Here is a 23,608-nt window from a genome sequence, read left to right as displayed (position 1 = left end):
ACCAGCTTTACCAGGAGAATAAAGTAGCAGATGCCTCTTACATTCATTTTACTGTATGTTTGGCCCCACTTTCTCCCCATATAGGGATCCTCGTTGGGTCCTGTGATTATTGTGTAGATGGCGGCATCGCTCTGCTTGGTCTGTGATACATGACCAGGTAGACAGGCAATGAAGAGGTTACGTTTTTTTTTCTTTACATATATCGATGGTTTTACAGAAGCTTTAGTCAGATCAGGCGGATGATTGAGGGGAGTAGTTGCCGGAGATTAACCATAAGACGTATAAATGCAGGTCTCACATTATCCTGTAAACAGAGACTGTATATTACAAATCCCACAGATTGCCGCCATTATGAGCCGGGGGAGGGGGGGGGATTCCAGATGGAATTGGAAACATTAATGGGAGAAAATGCTCATCCGGTGAATGAAGCGTCCTCGCCGCGTACACGGCTCTCCATGTAATTGTGCGCTGAGAGTGGAGATCATCCGTTATGGTAGCAGCTAATCAATGGTGGATGCAGATTCTTTCTGAATTATCTTCAGATGAAATTAGTCACGTAAAATGCTGCGTTCTCTAATTCCCTTGGCGAGGATTTAGTGAAGATCAAATGCGCCATTTGCAGGAAGCAATATTAACAAAATGGAGGAAAAGCTCAACCCTGTTACAAGACATTGCAATGTGTTACTGGGTCACATACAAAAAAGAAAAGAAGAGGCGTTCAGAGGCGTGCAGAGGGGTGCAGAGGCGTTCAGAGGCGTTCAGAGGGGTGCAGAGTGGTGCAGAGGCGTTCAGAGGGGTGCAGAGGCGTTAAGAGGGGTGCAGAGGGGTGCAGAGGCGTTCAGAGGGGTGCAGATTACTTCAGAGGGGTGCAGAGGCGTTCAAAGTGGTGCAGAGGCGTTCAGAGGGGTGCAAAGGCGTTCAGAGGCGTTCAGAGGGGTGCAGAGGCGTTCAGAGGGGTGCAGAGGCGTTAAGAGGGGTGCAGAGGGGTGCAGAGGCGTTCAGAGGGGTGCAGATTACTTCAGAGGGGTGCAGAGGCGTTCAAAGTGGTGCAGAGGCGTTCAGAGGGGTGCAGAGGCGTTCAGAGGCGTTCAGAGGGGTGCAGAGGCGTTCAGAGGTGTGAAGAGGCGTTCAGAGGGGTGCAGAGGCGTTCAGAGGGGTGCAGAGGCGTTCAGAGGCGTTCAGAGGCGTGCAGAGGGGTGCAGAGGCATGCAGAAGGGTGCAGAGGTGTTCAGAGGCGTTCAGAGGGGTGCAGAGGCGTTCAGAGGGGCGCAGAGGCGTTCAGAGGGGCGCAGAGCCATTCAGAGGGGTACAGTGGTGTGCAGAGGCGTTCAGAGGGGTGCAGAGGCGTGCAGAGGGGTGCAGAGGCGTTCAGAGGGGTGCAGAGGTGTTCAGAGGGGTGCAGAGGCGTTCAGAGGGGTGCAGAGGCGTTCAGAGGGGTTCAGAGGGGTGCAGAGGCATTCAGAGGGGTGAAGAGGCGTTCAGAGGGGTGCAGAGGCATTTAGAGGGGTGCAGAGGCGTGCAAAGGCGTTCAGAGGGGTGCAGAGGCGTTCAGAGGGGTGCAGAGGTGTTCAGAGGCGTGCAGAAGGGTGTAGAGGGGTGCAGAGGCGTTCAGAGGGGCGCAGAGGCGTTCAGAGGGGTGCAGAGGCTCCAGAGGGGTGCAGAGAGGTGCAGAAGGGTGCAGATTGGTGCAGAGGCGTTCAGAGTCATTCAGAGGGGTTCAGAGGGGTGCAGAGGGGTGCAGAGGGGTGCAGAGGCGTTCAGAGGGGTGCAGAGGCGTTAAGAGGGGTGCAGAGGGGAGCAGAGGCGTTCAGAGGGGTGCAGATTACTTCAGAGGGGTGCAGAGGCGTTCAAAGTGGTGCAGAGGCGTTCAGAGGGGTGCAGAGGTGTTCAGAGGGGTGCAGTGGCGTTTAGAGGGGTGCAGTGGCGTGCAGAGGCATTCAGAGGGGTGCAGAGGCGTTCAGAGGTGTGAAGAGGCGTTCAGAGGGGTGCAGAGGCGTTCAGAGGGGTGCAGAGGCGTTCAGAGGGGTGCAGAGGCGTTCAGAGGCGTGCAGAGGGGTGCAGAGGCTTGCAGAAGGGTGCAGAGGGGTGCAGAGGTGTTCAGAGGGGTGCAGAGGCGTTCAGAGGGGCGCAGAGGCGTTCAGAGGGGTGCAGAGCCGTTCAGAGGGGTACAGTGGTGTGCAGAGGCGTTCAGAGGGGTGCAGAGGCGTTCAGAGGGGTGCAGAGGCGTTCAGAGGGGTGCAGAGGCATTCAGAGGGGTGCAGAGGCGTTCAGAGGGGTTCAGAGGGGTGCAGAGGCATTTAGAGGGGTGCAGAGGCGTGCAAAGGCGTTCAGAGGCGTTCAGAGGGGTGCAGAGGTGTGCAGAGGGGTGCAGAGGCGTGTAGAGGTGTTCAGAGGGGTGCAGAGGCGTGCAGAGGGGTGCAGAGGCGTGCAGAGGGGTGCAGAGGCGTTCAGAGGTGTTCTTGCACCTGTTTACATGCCGGCTTTCAGTTTGTTGGAATGTGCTGTTAATACTTTTGTGTTGTTTATGTGATTCATATATGTGGGGTTAGTGGGGTCATATATATAGGGTTAGTGGGGTCATATATGTGGGGTTAGTGGGGTCATATATGTGGGGTTAGTGGGGTCATATATGTGGGGTTAGTGGGCTTATATATGTGGGGTTAGTGGGTCATATATGTGGGGTTAGTGGGGTCATATATGTGGGGTTAGTGGGGTCATATATGTGGAGTTAGTGGGGTCATATATGTGGGGTTAGTGGGATCAAATAGGTGGGGTTAGTGGGGGTCATATATGTGGGGTTAGTGGGGTCATATATGTGGGGCAGGTGGGGTCATATATGTGAGGCGTTAAGAGGGGTGCAGAGGGGTGCAGAGGCGTTCAGAGGGGTGCAGAGGCGTTCAGAGGGGTGTAAATTAGTTCAGAGGGGTGCAGAGGGGTGCAGAGGCGTTCAAAGTGGTGCAGAGGGTTGCAGAGGCGTTCAGAGGGGTGCAGAGGTGTTCAGAGGCGTTCAGAGGGGTGCAGTGGCGTTTAGAGGGGTGCAGTGGCGTGCAGAGGCGTTCAGAGGGGCGCAGAGGCGTTCAGAGGGGCGTAGAGGCGTTCAGAGGGGTGCAGAGGCGTTCAGAGGGGTACAGTGGTGTGCAGAGGCGTTCAGAGGGGTGCAGAGGCGTTCAGAGGGGTGCAGAGGCGTTCAGAGGGGTGCAGAGGCGTTCAGAGGGGTGCAGAAGTGTTCAGAGGCGTTCAGAGGGGTGCAGAGGCGTTCAGAGGGGTTCAGAGGGGTGCAGAGGCATTCAGAGGGGTGAAGAGGCGTTCAGAGGCGTTCACAGGGGTGCAGAGGCATTTAAAGGGGTGCAGAGGCGTGCAAAGGCGTTCAGAGGGGTGCAGAGGCATTCAGAGGGGTGCAGAGGCATTCAGAGGGGTGCAGAGGTGTGCAGAGGGGTGCAGAGGCGTGTAGAGGAGTTCAGAGGGGTGCAGAGGCGTGCAGAGGGGTGCAGAGGCGTGCAGAGGGGTGCAGAGGCGTTCAGAGGTGTTCTTGCACCTGTTTACATGCCGGCTTTCATTTTGTTGGAATGTGCTGTTAATACTTTTGTGTTGTTTATGTGATTCATATATGTGGGGTTAGTGGGGTCATATATATAGGGTTAGTGGGGTCATATATGTGGGGTTAGTGGGGTCATATATGTGGGGTTAGTGGGGTCATATATGTGGGGTTAGTGGGCTTATATATGTGGGGTTAGTGGGTCATATATGTGAGGTTAGTGGGGTCATATATGTGGGGTTAGTGGGGTCATATATGTGGAGTTAGTGGGGTCATATATGTGGGGTTAGTGGGATCAAATAGGTGGGGTTAGTGGGGGTCATATATGTGGGGTTAGTGGGGTCATATATGTGGGGCAGGTGGGGTCATATATGTGGGGTTAGTGGGGTCATATATGTGGGGTTAGTGGGGTCATATATGTGGGGTTAGTGGGGTCATATATGTGGGGTTAGTGGGATCAAATAGGTGGGGTTAGTGGGGTCATATATGTGGGGCTAGTGGGGTCATATATGTGGGGTTAGTGGGGTCATATATGTGGGGTTAGTGGGGTCATATATGTGGAGTTAGTGGGGTCATATATGTGGGGTTAGTGGGGTCATATATGTGGGGTTAGTGGGGGACATATATGTGGGGTTAGTAGGGTCATATATGTGGGGCAGGTGGGGTCATATATGTGGGGTTAGTGGGGTCATATATGTGGGGTTAGTGGGGTCATATATGTGGGGTTAGTGGGGTCATATATGTGGGGTTAGTGGGATCAAATAGGTGGGGTTAGTGGGGTCATATATGTGGGGCTAGTGGGGTCATATATGTGGGGTTAGTGGGGTCATATATGTGGGGTTAGTGGGGTCATATATGTGGGGTTAGTGGGGTCATATATGTGGGGTTAGTGGGATCAAATAGGTGGGGTTAGTGGGGTCATATATGTGGGGCTAGTGGGGTCATATATGTGGGGTTAGTGGGGTCATATATGTGGGGTTAGTGGGGTCATATATGTGGGGTTAGTGGGGTCATATATGTGGGGTTAGTGACTGCCTCCATTGTTGATCTTGCGCTCCTCCCCTTCTGCCCGGATGATTTTAATTAGTTTAATGCTGGTTCCTGACATCCCCAGGTATATATGTAGTTTTAGTCCCAGTTCTGGGTGTGTGTGCAGCGTAGGTCCCCACCTATAGAGGTCGCCTTGTCGCAGGTGGGTTCACACAATTTGATCAAAATGTGCGCTAAGAACCTCCCTATTTGTAAGTAGATTCAGCAGTAATGCAGATTTATTTATATTTAGTGGCCTAGGTGACATTAGTGTTCGCAGTGTGCGGTCACCATTTTTTTTTTATTGCTAGATACAGATGTAGCCGTCTTTATCTTCACTTTTAACGCATTAAATACACAGTGGAAAGACCCCTTATCTTGACTTTTCAATGGCTTTTGTTGTGTGATATCAAGCTGCAGCAAATCAGTCAAGATAAAGATGGCTTATTCGTATTCTGTAGATAGATAGATAGATGGATGGATGGATGGATGGATGGATGGATGGATGGATGGATGGATGGATGGATGGATGGATAGATAGATATGAGATAGATAGATATGAGATAGATAGATATGAGATAGATAGATATGAGATAGATAGATATGAGATAGATAGATATGAGATAGATAGATATGAGATAGATAGATATGAGATAGATAGATATGAGATAGATAGATATGAGATAGATAGATATGAGATAGATAGATATGAGATAGATAGATATGAGATAGATAGATATGAGATAGATAGATATGAGATAGATAGATATGAGATAGATAGATATGAGATAGATAGATATGAGATAGATAGATATGAGATAGATAGATATGAGATAGATAGATATGAGATAGATAGATATGAGATAGATAGATATGAGATAGATAGATATGAGATAGATAGATATGAGATAGATAGATATGAGATAGATAGATATGAGATAGATAGATATGAGATAGATAGATATGAGATAGATAGATATGAGATAGATAGATATGAGATAGATAGATATGAGATAGATAGATATGAGATAGATAGATAGATATGAGATAGATAGATAGATATGAGATAGATAGATAGATATGAGATAGATAGATAGATATGAGATAGATATTAGATAGATAGATATGAGATAGATATTAGATAGATAGATATGAGATAGATATTAGATAGATAGATATGAGATAGATATTAGATAGATAGATATGAGATAGATATTAGATAGATAGATATGAGATAGATAGATAGATAGATATGAGATAGATAGATAGATAGATAGATAGATAGATAGATAGATAGATAGATAGATAGATAGATAGATAGATAGATAGATAGATAGATAGATAGATAGATAGATAGATAGATAGATATTAGATAGATATTAGATAGATAGATAGATAGATAGATAGATAGATAGATAGATAGATAGATAGATATGAGATAGATAGATAGATAGATAGATAGATAGATAGATAGATAGATAGATATTAGATAGATATTAGATAGATATTAGATAGATAGATAGATAGATAGATAGATAGATAGATAGATAGATAGATAGATAGATAGATATGAGATAGATATTAGATAGATAGATAGATAGATAGATAGATTCTTTCTTCTGATGGGTCTCTTCTCAGACAGTATATGTAGCGGTCACAAGTATTTTTCCGTGGTTGAGGGATATCTGAGGTTCCTTCACATTTTCAATCACTGGGGGGGAAATGAGTTTCTTTTGTAACTTGCAGTTTTCTTGAGATAAATGAAAGCTGAGCTGGAAATGTAAGAAGTTCTGTCAATGTGAAGATGTTTTAATCCTCGTCCTTCTCTGCAGATCACTACAAATATCACCAGGACAGACAATGAGGCAGAGGTCTAATTCTGGAAGGTTTCTTAAGTGTTCAGCTCATTCTTGGGTTTTGGGAACTGCTTTACCTAGGTCACTGTGGACGACCCGGATCCAGCAGCCGCTGCCCCCCCAAACTAAGGGGATCAGAAGGGTCCTGACACTTCAGCGAAATGAACAATTAGATGGTGTCCATAATGTGCCAATCTATATACACTGACTGATTGGGGGCTCTTGTGTTGGGTGCCCCCCTATTAACGCCATGGGCCCTAATAGAGAATATAAAATGTGGCTGTTGATAATTGACATCCCCTTTAAGTGCTGTGTATACTATTTAATGGAAGAAGACAAATATACATTGTGAACACGTATTACAAATTAGTATTCTCTCCATAGAGGTCAATGGGGCTAAACACGGCGATCCTTGTCATGGGTCCATAGTTTGACCTCTCATGTAGAATACTGACTTATCTTCTCCCCATAGAAGTGTTTGTCATTTATTGACTTATAGGGAGAATATGGATGATGTATTAGACGTCATCATGATATATTAGTAACATTTCTCATGGGATTGTTTGTTGAGATCCTCCATAATAACTGGACAGGACATTTGGGATTAGTCAATAGAATCCCCTACACGTATATCCTCCATGGAGCAGCGCTCTATTATATCTTAAGTATATATTATATTTAGCACTGGGGTGAGGTTGGTTATAATATGAGCAGGTGGAGGTCAGTCCACCATTGACCACGGAAGGTGATATTGATCAACTATCTATTGCTGCCTCTATTAGAAGAGAGGCGGCTGTATTATCCAATCCCAGTAACATGATTGGTCGGGGATCTCATTAGCTCAGCAATTATTGAATTAGTGGAGCGTGTCGGTCATTCTGTATGTACATGATGAATTGCTGATCTATTGTGTAGTTAGCAGGACAAGGTCGGTCTGCTTCATGACAGTCCTGTGCTAGTGTCTATTGATCCATTCTGTAGTCAGTAAGGACAATGCGGGTGTATGATCCATTCCACAGTCAGTAAGAACAATGCGGGTGTATGATCCATTCTACAGTCAGTAAGGACAATGCGGGTGTATGATCCATTCTACAGTCAGTAAGGGCAATGCGGGTGTGTGATCTATTCTAAAGTCAGTAAGGACAATGCGGGTGTAAAATCCATTCTACCGTCAGTAAGGGCAATGCGGGTGTATAATCCATTCTACAGTCAGTAAGGACAATGCGGGTGTATGATCCATTCTACAGTCAGTAAGGACAATGCGGGTGTATGATCCATTCTACAGTCAGTAAGGACAATGCGGGTGTATAATACATTCTACAGTCAGTAAGGACAATGCGGGTGTATGATCCATTCTACAGTCAGTAAGGACAATGCAGGTGTATGATCCATTCTACAGTCAGTAAGGACAATGCGGGTGTATGATCCGTTCTACAGTCAGTAAGGACAATGTGGGTGTATGATCCATTCCACAGTCAGTAAGGACAATGCGTGTGTATGATCCATTCTACAGTCAGTAAGGGCAATGCGGGTGTGTGATCTATTCTACAGTCAGTAAGGACAATGCGGGTGTAAAATCCATTCTACCGTCAGTAAGGGCAATGCGGGTGTATAATCCATTCTACAGTCAGTAAGGACAATGCGGGTGTATGATCCATTCTACAGTCAGTAAGGACAATGCGGGTGTATGATCCATTCTACAGTCAGTTAGGACAATGCGGGTGTATAATACATTCTACAGTCAGTAAGGACAATGCAGGTGTATGATCCATTCTACAGTCAGTAAGGACAATGCGGGTGTATGATCCATTCTACAGTCAGTAAGGACAATGCGGGTGTATGATCCATTCTACAGTCAGTAAGGACAATGCGGGTGTATGATCCATTTTACAGTCAGTAAGGACAATGCGGGTGTATGATCCATTCTACAGTCAGTAAGGACAATGCGCGTGTGTAATCCATTCCACAGTCAGTAAGGATAATGCGGGTGTATGATCCATTCTACAGTCAGTAAGGACAATGCGGGTGTATGATCCATTCTACAGTCAGTAAGGACAATGCGGGTGTATGATCCCTTCTACAGTCAGTAAGGACAATGCAGGTGTATGATCCATTCTACAGTCAGTAAGGGCAATGCGGGTGTATGATCCATTCTACAATCAGTAAGGACAATGCGGGTGTATGATCCATTCTACAGTCAGTAAGGACAATGCGCTTGTGTAATCCATTCCACAGTCAGTAAGGATAATGCGGGTGTATGATCCATTCTACAGTCAGTAAGGACAATGCGGGTGTATGATCCATTCCACAGTCAGTAAGGACAATGCGGGTGTATGATCCATTCTACAGTCAGTAAGGACAATGCGGGTGTATAATACATTTTACAATCAGTAAGGACAATGCGGGTGTGTGATCTATTCTAAAGTCAGTAAGGACAATGCGGGTGTAAAATCCATTCTACCGTCAGTAAGGGCAATGCGGGTGTATAATCCATTCTACAGTCAGTAAGGACAATGCGGGTGTATGATCCATTCTACAGTCAGTAAGGACAATGCGGGTGTATGATCCATTCTACAGTCAGTAAGGACAATGCGGGTGTATAATACATTCTACAGTCAGTAAGGACAATGCGGGTGTATGATCCATTCTACAGTCAGTAAGGACAATGCAGGTGTATGATCCATTCTACAGTCAGTAAGGACAATGTGGGTGTATGATCCATTCCACAGTCAGTAAGGACAATGCGTGTGTATGATCCATTCTACAGTCAGTAAGGGCAATGCGGGTGTGTGATCTATTCTACAGTCAGTAAGGACAATGCGGGTGTAAAATCCATTCTACCGTCAGTAAGGGCAATGCGGGTGTATAATCCATTCTACAGTCAGTAAGGACAATGCGGGTGTATGATCCATTCTACAGTCAGTAAGGACAATGCGGGTGTATGATCCATTCTACAGTCAGTTAGGACAATGCGGGTGTATAATACATTCTACAGTCAGTAAGGACAATGCAGGTGTATGATCCATTCTACAGTCAGTAAGGACAATGCGGGTGTATGATCCATTCTACAGTCAGTAAGGACAATGCGGGTGTATGATCCATTCTACAGTCAGTAAGGACAATGCGGGTGTATGATCCATTTTACAGTCAGTAAGGACAATGCGGGTGTATGATCCATTCTACAGTCAGTAAGGACAATGCGCGTGTGTAATCCATTCCACAGTCAGTAAGGATAATGCGGGTGTATGATCCATTCTACAGTCAGTAAGGACAATGCGGGTGTATGATCCATTCTACAGTCAGTAAGGACAATGCGGGTGTATGATCCCTTCTACAGTCAGTAAGGACAATGCAGGTGTATGATCCATTCTACAGTCAGTAAGGGCAATGCGGGTGTATGATCCATTCTACAATCAGTAAGGACAATGCGGGTGTATGATCCATTCTACAGTCAGTAAGGACAATGCGCTTGTGTAATCCATTCCACAGTCAGTAAGGATAATGCGGGTGTATGATCCATTCTACAGTCAGTAAGGACAATGCGGGTGTATGATCCATTCCACAGTCAGTAAGGACAATGCGGGTGTATGATCCATTCTACAGTCAGTAAGGACAATGCGGGTGTATAATACATTTTACAATCAGTAAGGACAATGCGGGTGTATGATCCATTCTACAGTCAGTAAGGACAATGCGGGTGTACGATCCATTCTACAGTCAGTAAGGACAATGCGGGTGTATAATACATTCTACAGTCAGTAAGGACAATGCGGGTGTATGATCCATTCTACAGTCAGTAAGGACAATGCGGGTGTATGATCCGTTCTACAGTCAGTAAGGACAATGCGGGCGTATGATCCATTCTATAGTCAGTAAGGACAATGCGGGTGTATGATCCTTTCTACAGTCAGTAAGGACAATGCAGGTGTATGATCCATTCTACAGTCAGTAAGGACAATGCGGGTGTGTGTTCCATTCCACAGTCAGTAAGGACAATACGGGTGTGTGATCTATTCTACAGTCAGTAAGGACAATGCGGGTGTATAATACATTCTACAGTCAGTAAGGACAATGCGGGTGTATAATACATTCTACAGTCAGTAAGGACAATGCGGGTGTATGATCCATTCTACAGTCAGTAAGGACAATGCGGGTGTATGATCCATTCTACAGTCAGTAAGGACAATGCGGGTGTATGATCCATTCTACAGTCAGTAAGGACAATGCGGGTGTATGATCCATTTTACAGTCAGTAAGGACAATGCGGGTGTATGATCCATTCTACAGTCAGTAAGGACAATGCGCGTGTGTAATCCATTCCACAGTCAGTAAGGATAATGCGGGTGTATGATCCATTCTACAGTCAGTAAGGACAATGCGGGTGTATGATCCATTCTACAGTCAGTAAGGACAATGCGGGTGTATGATCCCTTCTACAGTCAGTAAGGACAATGCAGGTGTATGATCCATTCTACAGTCAGTAAGGGCAATGCGGGTGTATGATCCATTCTACAATCAGTAAGGACAATGCGGGTGTATGATCCATTCTACAGTCAGTAAGGACAATGCGCTTGTGTAATCCATTCCACAGTCAGTAAGGATAATGCGGGTTTATGATCCATTCTACAGTCAGTAAGGACAATGCGGGTGTATGATCCATTCCACAGTCAGTAAGGACAATGCGGGTGTATGATCCATTCTACAGTCAGTAAGGACAATGCGGGTGTATAATACATTTTACAATCAGTAAGGACAATGCGGGTGTATGATCCATTCTACAGTCAGTAAGGACAATGCGGGTGTACGATCCATTCTACAGTCAGTAAGGACAATGCGGGTGTATAATACATTCTACAGTCAGTAAGGACAATGCGGGTGTATGATCCATTCTACAGTCAGTAAGGACAATGCGGGTGTATGATCCGTTCTACAGTCAGTAAGGACAATGCGGGCGTATGATCCATTCTACAGTCAGTAAGGACAATGCGGGTGTATGATCCCTTCTACAGTCAGTAAGGACAATGCGGGTGTGTGTTCCATTCTACAGTCAGTAAGGACAATGCGGGTGTGTGTTCCATTCCACAGTCAGTAAGGACAATACGGGTGTGTGATCTATTCTACAGTCAGTAAGGACAATGCGGGTGTATAATACATTCTACAGTCAGTAAGGACAATGCGGGTGTATAATACATTCTACAGTCAGTAAGGTCAATGCGGGTGTATAATACACTCTACAGTCAGTAAGGACGATGCGGGTGCATGATCCATTCTACAGACAGTAAGGACAATGCGGGTGTATAATACATTCTACAATCAGTAAGGACAATGCGGGTGTATGATCCATTCTGCAGTCAGTAAGGACAATGCGGGTGTATGATCCATTCTACAGTCAGTAAGCACAATACGGGTGTGTGATCTATTCTACAGTCAGTAAGGACAATGCGGGTGTATAATACATTCTACAATCAGTAAGGACAATGCGGGTGTATGATCCATTCTACAGTCAGTAAGGACAATGCGGGTGTATGATCCATTCTACAGTCAGTAAGCACAATACGGGTGTGTGATCTATTCTACAGTCAGTAAGGACAATGCGGGTGTATAATACATTCTACAGTCAGTAAGGACAATGCGGGTGTATGATACATTCTACAGTCAGTAAGGACAATGCGGGTGTATGATACATTCTACAGTCAGTAAGGACAATGCGGGTGTATGATCCATTCTACAGTCAGTAAGGAAAATGCGGGTGTATGATCCATTCTACAGTCAGTAAGGACAATGCGGGTGTATAATGCATTCTACAGTCAGTAAGGACAATGTGGGTGTATAATACATTCTACAGTCAGTAAGGACAATGCGGGTGTATGATCCATTCTACAGTCAGTAAGGACAATGTGGGTGTATAATACATTCTACAGTCAGTAAGGACAATGTGGGTGTATAATACATTCTACAATCAGTAAGGACAATGCGGGTGTATAATACATTCTACAGTCAGTAAGGATAATGCGGGTGTATAATACATTCTACAGTCAGTAAGGACAATGCGGGTGTATAATACATTCTACAGTCAGTAAGGACAATGCAGGTGTATGATCCATTCTACAGTCAGTAAGGACAATGCGGGTGTATGATCCATTCTACAGTCAGTAAGGACAATGCGGGTGTATGATCCATTCTACAGTCAGTAAGGACAATGCGGGTGTATAATACATTCTACAGTCAGTAAGGACAATGCGGGTGTATGATCCATTTTACAGTCAGTAAGGACAATGCGGGTGTATGATCCATTTTACAGTCAGTAAGGACAATGCGGGTGTATGATCCATTTTACAGTCAGTAAGGACAATGCGGGTGTATGATCCATTCTACAGTCAGTAAGGACAATGCGGGTGTATAATACATTCTACAGTCAGTAAGGACAATGCGGGTGTATAATACATTCTACAGTCAGTAATGAAAATGCGGGTGTATAATACATTCTACAGTCAGTAAGGACAATGCGGGTGTATGATCCGTTCTACAGTCAGTAAGGACAATGCGGGTGTATGATCCCTTCTACAGTCAGTAAGGACAATGCGGGTGTATAATACATTCTACAGTCAGTAAGGACAATGCGGGTGTATAATACACTCTACAGTCAGTAAGGACGATGCAGGTGTATGATCCATTCTACAGACAGTAAGGACAATGCGGGTGTATAATACATTCTACAATCAGTAAGGACAATGCGGGTGTATGATCCATTCTGCAGTCAGTAAGGACAATGTGGGTGTATGATCCATTCTACAGTCAGTAAGCACAATACGGGTGTGTGATCTATTCTACAGTCAGTAAGGACAATGCGGGTGTATAATACATTCTACAATCAGTAAGGACAATGCGGGTGTATGATCCATTCTACAGTCAGTAAGGACAATGCGGGTGTATGATCCATTCTACAGTCAGTAAGGACAATGCGGGTGTATAATACATTCTGCAGTCAGTAAGGACAATGCGGGTGTATGATCCATTCTACAGTCAGTAAGGACAATACGGGTGTGTGATCTATTCTACAGTCAGTAAGGACAATGCGGGTGTATGATACATTCTACAGTCAGTAAGGACAATGCGGGTGTATGATACATTCTACAGTCAGTAAGGACAATGCGGGTGTATGATCCGTTCTACAGTCAGTAAGGACAATGCGGGTGTATGATCCATTCTACAGTCAGTAAGGACAATGCGGGTGTATGATCCCTTCTACAGTCAGTAAGGACAATGCGGGTGTATGATCCATTCTACAATCAGTAAGGACAATGTGGGTGTATGATCCATTCTAGAGTCAGTAAGGAAAATGCGGGTGTATGATCCATTCTACAGTCAGTAAGGACAATGTGGGTGTATAATGCATTCTACAGTCAGTAAGGACAATGTGGGTGTATAATACATTCTACAGTCAGTAAGGACAATGCGGGTGTATGATCCATTCTGCAGTCAGTAAGGACAATGCGGGTGTATGATCCATTCTACAGTCAGTAAGGACAATGTGGGTGTATAATGCATTCTACAGTCAGTAAGGACAATGTGGGTGTATAATACATTCTACAGTCAGTAAGGACAATGCGGGTGTATGATCCATTCTGCAGTCAGTAAGGGCAATGCGGGTGTATGATCCGTTCTATAGTCAGTAAGGACAATGCGGGTGTATGATCCCTTCTACAGTCAGTAAGGACAATGCGGGTGTATGATCCATTCTACAGTCAGTAAGGACAATGTGGGTGTATAATACATTCTACAGTCAGTAAGGACAATGTGGGTGTATGATCCATTCTACAGTCAGTAAGGACAATGTGGGTGTATAATACATTCTACAATCAGTAAGGACAATGCGGGTGTATAATACATTCTACAGTCAGTAAGGACAATGCGGGTGTATAATACATTCTACAGTCAGTAAGGACAATGCGGGTGTATGATCCATTCTACAGTCAGTAAGGACAATGCGGGTGTATGATCCATTCTACAGTCAGTAAGGACAATGCGGGTGTATAATACATTCTACAGTCAGTAAGGACAATGCGGGTGTATGATCCATTTTACAGTCAGTAAGGACAATGTGGGTGTATGATCCATTTTACAGTCAGTAAGGACAATGCGGGTGTATGATCCATTCTACAGTCAGTAAGGACAATGCGGGTGTATGATCCATTCTAGTCAGTAAGGACAATGCGGGTGTATGATCCATTCTACAGTCAGTAAGGACAATGCGGGTGTATAATACATTCTACAGTCAGTAAGGACAATGCGGGTGTATGATCCATTTTACAGTCAGTAAGGACAATGCGGGTGTATGATCCATTCTACAGTCAGTAAGGACAATGCGGGTGTATGATCCATTTTACAGTCAGTAAGGACAATGCGGGTGTATAATACATTCTACAGTTAGTAAGGACAATGCGGGTGTATGATCCATTCTACAGTCAGTAAGGACAATGCGGGTGTATAATACATTCTACAGTCAGTTAGGACAATGCGGGTGTATGATCCATTTTACAGTCAGTAAGGACAATGCGGGTGTATGATCCATTTTACAGTCAGTAAGGACAATGCGGGTGTATGATCCATTTTACAGTCAGTAAGGACAATGCGGGTATATGATCCATTCTACAGTCAGTAAGGACAATGCGGGTGTATGATCCATTCTACAATCAGTAAGGACAATGCGGGTGTATGATCCATTCTACAGTCAGTAAGGACAATGCGGGTGTATGTTCCATTCTACAGTCAGTAAGGACAATGCGGGTGTATAATACATTCTACAGTCAGTAAGGACAATGCGGGTGTATGATCCATTTTACAGTCAGTAAGGACAATGCGGGTGTATGATCCATTTTACAGTCAGTAAGGACAATGCGGGTGTATAATACATTCTACAGTCAGTAAGGACAATGAGGGTGTATGATCCATTCTACAGTCAGTAAGGACAATGCGGGTGTATGATCCATTCTACAGTCAGTAAGGACAATGCGGGTGTATGATCCATTTTACAGTCAGTAAGGACAATGCGGGTGTATGATCCATTCTACAGTCAGTAAGGATAATGCGGGTGTATAATACATTCTACAGTCAGTAAGGACAATGCGGGTGTATAATACATTCTACAGTCAGTAAGGACAATGCGGGTGTATAATACATTCTACAGTCAGTAAGGACAATGCGGGTGTATGATCCATTTTACAGTCAGTAAGGACAATGTGGGTGTATGATCCATTCTACAGTCAGTAAGGACAATGCGGGTGTATAATACATTCTACAGTCAGTAAGGACAATGCGGGTGTATGATCTATTCTACAGTCAGTAAGGATAATGCGGGTGTATAATACATTCTACAGTCAGTAAGGACAATGAGGGTGTATGATCCATTCTACAGTCAGTAAGGACAATGTGGGTGTATGATCTAGAACCTTTGGTCGGTTCTTTATGTAAGATCTTGGTTGTATATGGCTATTGTCAGTCATTTGTCATTAACTCTTGTGCTTCCTTCTTTATTAAAAGAACAGTTTATTTTGTGTCTATAATATTTACATCCTGATGTTTCTGTGTCATCCATGATGGCGTCAGGTCACGTGATTGCCAGTTGCTGTCACTGCGGATGGCACAATCGTTGTATGTAAACACAATTGTGCCACTGTGAATGAGCTTCTTTGTATCCAGTCATTGAAAGGTTAAATGTAAAGTTTTTCTGCAGATGAATAAATGGATAATAAGTGTTTTCCCCGAGTCCTCACAAGTCCGTTTTAAGGCCTAATTTGTGCAATAATTTACTTTTGTCAGAAACTTTCAATAGGAAGACGTTGACCTTTTGCTAAAAGCTAAGAAGCAGCAGAAAACATTGAGTGGCCTTCAGATCAGTGAAGATTTCCACTCTCCATAGGACGCTGTCAGTAGATACACACTTGCATAATACTTTTCACATAAGAAGTATCTGGAAGGTGCGGCGTTCGCTGCTTTAATAGGTTTTTGTCCTCGACGTCTCCGGCTTCAATGATATTTGTCGTCTATTAGAAAGGATTACACTGCAGGGGAGTCTCAGCACCGGCGGATCACCAGTTTCTCCCAGCGCTTTTGTCTATATAAGAAAATGACACGTTCTTTACAGGACGTTACATTAATGGGCACATTATTGGTATTCCATTAGCAGGGAAATGATAGATCTTTGAATATGCAAATATATAATTAACCAACTAACCAGGGGAGCTTCCCATAGAGGTCTGATGTAAGCGCCACCAGACTCGCAGCGTGGGCGCTATCATTAATATACCCTCATCATCAGCACCTGCGTTCTATCATTTCTGGGTTATCGTAATTACAATACCGTCATGATAATCAATGGGCGTCAAGGGTTAAATAAATATCAAACTCTGCCACCAGGCATGAGCACCAGTATCTCTGAACGGAATCTACTGGAAGCCCAAAGAAGACATGGTTCATAATAGACGAGGTGCAATGATTGGGGTCCCCTGATCTTCAATACGAATCTCCCATATAACACACTGGTAATTCGGTGAGCACTGGGGATTCCGTCGATGGGTCCCGAATAGGAATGTGGCAGAAGAAAACTTAGTCCAGTGTATTAATTCCTCAGGTTGCTCAAGTTTGAAAGTACATGGCAGCTGCTCCGTTATACTAAAGGTGGCCATTAGGGAAAGGGGAATAAACTGCTGCCAGACCCCTCTGTCCCCCCCCAGATAGTCAGCCGGTCCTGGGTTTGATAGTCAGCTGATCATGGCTTCGACAGTAAACTCGTCCAGGGTTTGATAGTTGGTCACTCCTGGGTTCGATAATCAGCCGGTTCCACGTTCAATAGTTGACCGGTCCTGGGGTCAATAGTTGGCCGGTCCTAGGTTTGATAGTCCACCAGTTCTGAGTTTGATAGACGGTCCTGGTCCAATAATTGGCCGGTTCTGTGTTCAATAATCACCTGATCCTGGGTTCGATAGTCAGCCGGTCCTGGGTTCGATAGCCAGCCGATCCTGGACTTAATAGTCGGCTGGTCCTGGACTCGATAGTCGTCCGGTCCTGGGTTCAACAGTTGGCCGGACCTGGTTTCGATTGACGGCTGGTCCTGGGTTCGATAGATGGAAGGTCCTGGGTTCAATAGGTTGCCAATCCTGGGTTAGTTAGTCTGCCGGTCCTGGCTTCGATAGTGGGATGATTCTTGGTTCGATAGTCGGCCAGTCCTGGGTTTGATAGTTAGCCGATCATGAGTTGGATAGTCGGCTGGTCCTGGGTTTGATAGTTGGTCGGTCCTGGATTCAACAATCGGTTGGTCCCGAGTTCAATAGTTGACCAGTCCTGGGTTCAAAAGTTGGTCAGTCCTAGGTTTGATAGTCCACCAGTTTTGGGTTCGATAGACGGTCCTGGGTTCTATAGTTGTCCGGTTATGGGCTTGATAATCGGCCGGTCCTAGGTTCCTTAGTCAGCCGTCCTGGGCTCTATAGTTGGCCGAACTTAGGCTCCATAGTGGGACGTTCCTGGGTTCCGTAGTTGGCCGGTCCTTGGTTCCATAGTCGGCCAATCCTGGGTTCCATAGTCGGCTGGTCCTAGGTTCCATAGTTGGCCAGTCCTGAGTTCAATAGTCTGCCAGGCCTGGGTTTAATAGTTGGATGATCCTTGGTTTGATAGTTGGCAAATCCTGGGTTTGATAGTCGGCGGGTCCTGGGTATGATAGTTGATCAGTGCTGTGTTTGATAGTCAGTTGGTCTCAAGTTCAATAGTCGACCGTTCCTGGGTTCGATAGTTGGTCCATCCTATTTTGATAGTCAACCAGTTCTGTTTTCTATAGATGGCTGGACCTGGGTTCTATAATTGTCCGGTTATGAGTTTGATAGTTGGCCGGTCCTTCCATAGTCGGTTGGTCCTGGGTTCCATATTTGGCCAGTCTTGGGTTCCAGAGTCAGATGTTTCTGGGTTCCATAGTTGACGGTCTTGTGTTCCATAGTTGGCCATTGCTTGGTTCGATAGTCAGACAGCCCTGGGTTCGATTGTCGGACGATCATGTGTTTGATAGTCGGCCAATCCTAGGTTCAATAGTTGGCTGATCCTGTGTTTGGCTGGGTTTCAGATGATGTGTATGAACTATAAAGGGATGCCTGGTCTCTATATTCCAATGTAGCACCCCTCCCCCTCATGCTAGCCCCAGCCTTATGTAATGCCGATTGCTCCACATCTTGCAGATAATTTGCTATTTTGTATCTTGTTGCGCTTGTGTATTTACAACGTTTCAGATTTGGTCCACACAGGTGTGAAGGTCAGAGGGTGGAGAAGTCATTTTCACACCCATCAGAGCTGAGAAGGTGATGATGAATTTTAGCAGCAGCTGTTTTCACTACATAGAGATCTGAACAGAGACAGAGTTTTTTTTCCCTCTCCGGCTCATGTCATGTCAAGGCAATCTACAGCATCGAAATATCTTCATTTTCCTCGAGTCAATCCTCTTTATGAAGACAAGGCCCTTTCAAAAGATTCTCGTTATTTTGCCGTTCCTGTCTGGCATTTAATGATTCTAAAAGGAGTAAAAAGTCAATCAATAAAAGCTATGAGCGGGAGATTAGCATGTCTTAGCGCTGAATGGGCTGTCACTGTGACACGGGAAAGTGGATTTGATTGGTGCTCATTTCCAACTTGTCAGAATCCGCTCGTATCTATTTCATTACGGCTCTAGAATGTTCTCTCCGCAGCGTCAGGTGAAAGCGACTGAGGAGACTGGAAAAGTCTACAAATGCCGACCTTTCTTTTTTTCACCTTCATTTTGTGAAAATTTCATATAATATTCTTCTCCGCTTTATCAGCGGTCAGTCTGTGAACTGCGCAAGTTCCTCCACGCTCTTCCATTAACCTATCCATAATGGGCAGCGTAATTATGCTGTTATTTTATGTGGTATGAAATGTCAGTCCATCCTTGCTTTCACCTCTGCGCTGCCAGTGTCTGCTTGACTTCCAGGATCAGAGCTTGATAATTAGAAAGAGCTGCAGAATTTGAGACAATGTGCAGGATTTAAAGGGGAAATCTACCCAAGAGTGATCTACCGGCAGAGAGAGAGAAGATCCTATAGCTGAGGAGCATGAGTTCAGACCTCCGCCAGAACTGTAGAGCCCCCAGACCCCACTGCTACAAATGCTCCCAATATGCAATGTGCCATTTAAATCAATGATGTTTGGCTCTGAATGTTGTATCCAAGATCTCTAGAAACAGAAATGAACAGAAATCGCTGGTCATTCTGGAAACTGTTGGTTGTCTAAGCCCATTGACTCCTCCGATGTGACCTCTGACTTGTGTCCATGATATGCATTTTAATATTTTTTTGCCTTTTACAATACTGACCCATTGGCTGATGTCTTGCTAATCCAGCGCTCGATTCAATCTTGTCAGATGCAGTAACCTTCCATTTACATCACCAATTTAAGATATTTGCTTGCTGTCAGTGAAAGGAATTATTCTGAAACCCTATACAAACCCAGTCCTGCACACACAGCTGATGGGTTGGTTACACTATATCAGTGTAGGCAATCCTCTGCGAGCTAAACACAGCACCACAAATCTATCTCCCATCCTGGACTCCAGGCGGATAGTTTTTACCTGCACTGATACAGTGTAACAACCCTCAGCTGTGTGAGAAGTCTTATGAAGGACAGTTTTTCAGTTTCTGGATGTAAACATGAATGTTTCCATTTACTGACAGCAAGCTGAGATCTTAAAAGTGGCAAATAATTGAAACGCTAGGTAGAGTTGTAGAACTTTCCATTAGGCAATGATGAGGCTTTAATAACAGTGGACTGGCCCTTTAACTATTAATTAACCAGTTTTGAAATTGAGGTTTGACTCCATTTTTGGTGACGTTCTCCTCGGCGGCTCCTCGGCTGGATGTGAGGAGCGTTTGAGATGCCAGTGGGGCCTCCTTCATTAATGGACTGCACAGAATATCAATAGACTTGGAGATATTTATCTCTGAGGAGTAACTTCTCCAGGTTTTTTCCTGCTTAGTAATTTTCTCCCTTTGAGATTCAGACACTTGTTATTTTTTATTTTTACTTGACATTTATTTTCACTACATGAATAAAATATAAAGTCCTGCATTTTGCAGACGGCTCACAGGGGAACACAACTTATTAGTTGCCAACTTTCATTCAAATCAATATCCCGCATTAGAGGTGATTTGCTTTTCAATCACAACAGGTAATTCATGGCTGGGCCAGAACCAGCAACCCCGTGATAGAGCAGCCGGGAGACGAGCACCTTCACACGACCTTGAGGCGCTGAGCGATGTGCAGCCAAGGGAAGGAGAGCCCAGAGGGTGGAGAAGCATCTACCAGCAGCACCATGGATAACAATATATACTCCTATATCACAGATACATCATGTCCCAGGCTGCTGAACACGAGGGCAGCTCCTGAATAACACCTCCAACCCACCACCCCAAACTGAGAATTACCTGCAGTATATGAGTAACACAAAACGTGCTGTCCTCCAGCAACCAGTCTTTCACTATTAAATTGAGAAATCTCCATCTGACCGATGTTCTGACTGTGTAAGGCGATGTTCACACATAGCAGATTTTTGCACACATTTCCCAAACTAAAAATCCATTTGTACATGTGAATGTGGTTGGTTCTGCAGCATGAAATTGGTAAAAATGTCAGCAACAAATCTGCCGCAAATAAACATATCCTAAGAGTCAACCGCTGGAGTGGAGTTCTTATATTCTATTCACAAAACAGGAAGCTCAGGATCAGTACAGGATAAGTAATGTATGTACACAGTGACTCCACCAGCAGAATAGTGAGTGCAGCTCTGGAGTATAATACAGGATATAACTCAGGATCAGTACAGGATAAGTAATGTAATGTATGTACACAGTGACTCCACCAGCAGAATAGTGAGTGCAGCTCTGGAGTATAATACAGGGTGTAACTCAGGATCAGTACAGGATAAGTAATGTAATGTATGTACACAGTGACTCCACCAGCAGAATAGTGAGTCCAGCTCTGGAGTATAATACAGGATGTAACCCAGGATCAGTACAGGATAAGTAATGTAATGTATGTACACAGTGACTCCACCAGCAGAATAGTGAGTGCAGCTCTGGAGTATAATACAGGATGTAACTCAGGATCAGTACAGGATAAGTAATGTAATGTATGTACACAGTGACTCCACCAGCAGAATAGTGAGTGCAGCTCTGGAGTATAATACAGGATGTAACTCAGGATCAGTACAGGATAAGTAATGTAATATATGTACACAGTGACTCGACCAGCAGAATAGTGAGTGCAGCTCTGGAGTATAATAATGTAACTCAGGATCAGTACAGGATAAGGAATGTAATGTATGTACACAGTGACTCCACCAGCAGAATAGTGAGTGCAGCTCTGGAGTATAATACAGGATATAACTCAGGATCAGTACAGGATAAGTAATGTAATGTATGTACACAGTGACTCCACCAGCAGAATAGTGAGTGCAGCTCTGGAGTATAATACAGGATATAACTCAGGATCAGTACAGGATAAGTAATGTAATGTATGTACACAGTGACTCCACCAGCAGAATAGTGAGTGCAGCTCTGGAGTATAATACAGGATATAACTCAGGATCAGTACAGGATAAGGAATGTAATGTATGTACACAGTGACTCCACCAGCAGAATAGTGAGTGCAGCTCTGGAGTATAATACAGGATGTAACTCAGGATCAGTACAGGATAAGTAATGTAATGTATGTACACAGTGACTCCACCAGCAGAATAGTCAGTGCAGCTCTGGAGTGGGTGGAGTAGGACGTGTGGAGAGAGCTGCTGAGACTTCCGTGCAGGCCTTGGATCCAGGGACTTTCCTTATCCTATCTGCCCAGGCCTCATACCATCTGCCTGGGCTTGGAAAGTACCCTGAGGGGGGTTCCATCCTAGGATGGAGCCTCAGACCTCTACCTCCCGGAGCATGCCAGCGGGGGGTAGAGGGTCATCCCAGCTGGCTGGGAATATGCAAACAGTCGCGGGGGTGAGGAGATCATCTCGGGGCAAGGCTGTCCTGGCTCCCCCTGAGGCTGGAACCCTGGATAAGGGTATGGAGACGCGGTCCGGCAGGGTGATCGAGGTGTTGTCATCTGGAGAAGGACCAGCGCCGTCCGGACATTTGGAAGACGGTCGTGTGGAGGAATGGGGACAGCTGAGGACCGGAGAGACGGTGGAGAACTTCAGCTCCCGTCTGGCTATGCGGTTGGAGGAGTATCGGGACCTCAGGAAGTCGCTGCAACGGCTCCGTGCGGACTTGGCGGTCGCCAGAGGAAGAGCTGCAAAAGCCTCAGGAGGTAAGAGGTCCCGATACCTTTTAAATGTGAAATCCTTGTTGGAGGAAATAAAAGAAGTGGAAGAGAGACGTGAGGAGATTTTGGCAGGCGGAGGGGTGTTTGGAGAAAAGTTAAAAAATGAAGAGAGGTTTGCCGAGATGGCAGCACCTATAAAAATAGAAAGTGTGGAGGAAGACAGCAGAGCCCCAGACACAGCAAAGGAAATTGTGGGGGAGAAAATGGAGCATGAGAATGCAAAGTCCAGAGAAGGCTCAGATTCTGAGGCACCCAGGAGCAGTGAGGAGGAGGAGGGTGGACTCACAGCTGGGAGAAATCAGGAGAGTTTTGATACTGACAGTGAGCGGCCTCCAGGATTACTCACACAGATCCGTAACGTGGAGTCGCCGGTATCCTTCCAGGGATTTTGTTTCGGTGCGGAGTTACCCGCAGAGGAGGAAAAGCAAAAGAAAAAAAAATTTAAGAAGAAAAAAAAGACAAAGGAAAAAAAATCTGCTAAAGGTTCATTTAAAATGGTGTATACAGCAAGATCCTTCCTGTGCTCTGAGCCTGATGCAAGTCAGGATCAGGGCGCAGGTCCCGCAAGACCCCCAGCTCAAGCCTCTGCAGTGGGGCTGGAGCGGGAATGCGGGGAGAGTGTTACGGGTCCGGCATTAGAACACGTGGTGGTCGGGGGGGGCGTGTCCGGATGCCGAGGAGAGCGGTCACATAAGTCTGAGCTCCTCTCCTAGCCTCAGATAAAGCGGCTCATAACCACCCTTAAAGGTCGGATACCGACACAAAAATATACCCGGAGACTCCTGAAGTAGCCACAAAGCAGCAGGGATGGTGAGAGGAAGAT

At 45.2% G+C, this 23,608-nt stretch overlaps 1 long non-coding RNA gene across 2 annotated transcripts in view; it reads left to right on the top strand.

The window, feature by feature from the left end:
• The window catches only part of LOC142664785 (uncharacterized), a 38,137-nt gene extending 16,993 nt beyond the window's left edge, over nucleotides 1–21,144 (top strand). For both annotated transcript variants that reach the window (XR_012851379.1, XR_012851378.1), the window contains exon 3: nucleotides 20,642–21,144. This is a non-coding gene — a long non-coding RNA (uncharacterized LOC142664785). The remainder of the gene's footprint in view (nucleotides 1–20,641) is intronic.
• The last annotated feature ends 2,464 nt before the right edge of the window (nucleotides 21,145–23,608 follow it).

The sequence above is a fragment of the Rhinoderma darwinii genome, chromosome 12 (assembly GCF_050947455.1).
Source record: "Rhinoderma darwinii isolate aRhiDar2 chromosome 12, aRhiDar2.hap1, whole genome shotgun sequence".
Lineage (NCBI taxonomy): Eukaryota > Metazoa > Chordata > Amphibia > Anura > Rhinodermatidae > Rhinoderma > Rhinoderma darwinii.
Note: the sequence above shows the minus strand (reverse complement) of the source record. Positions and strands in the feature narration are given on the sequence as shown.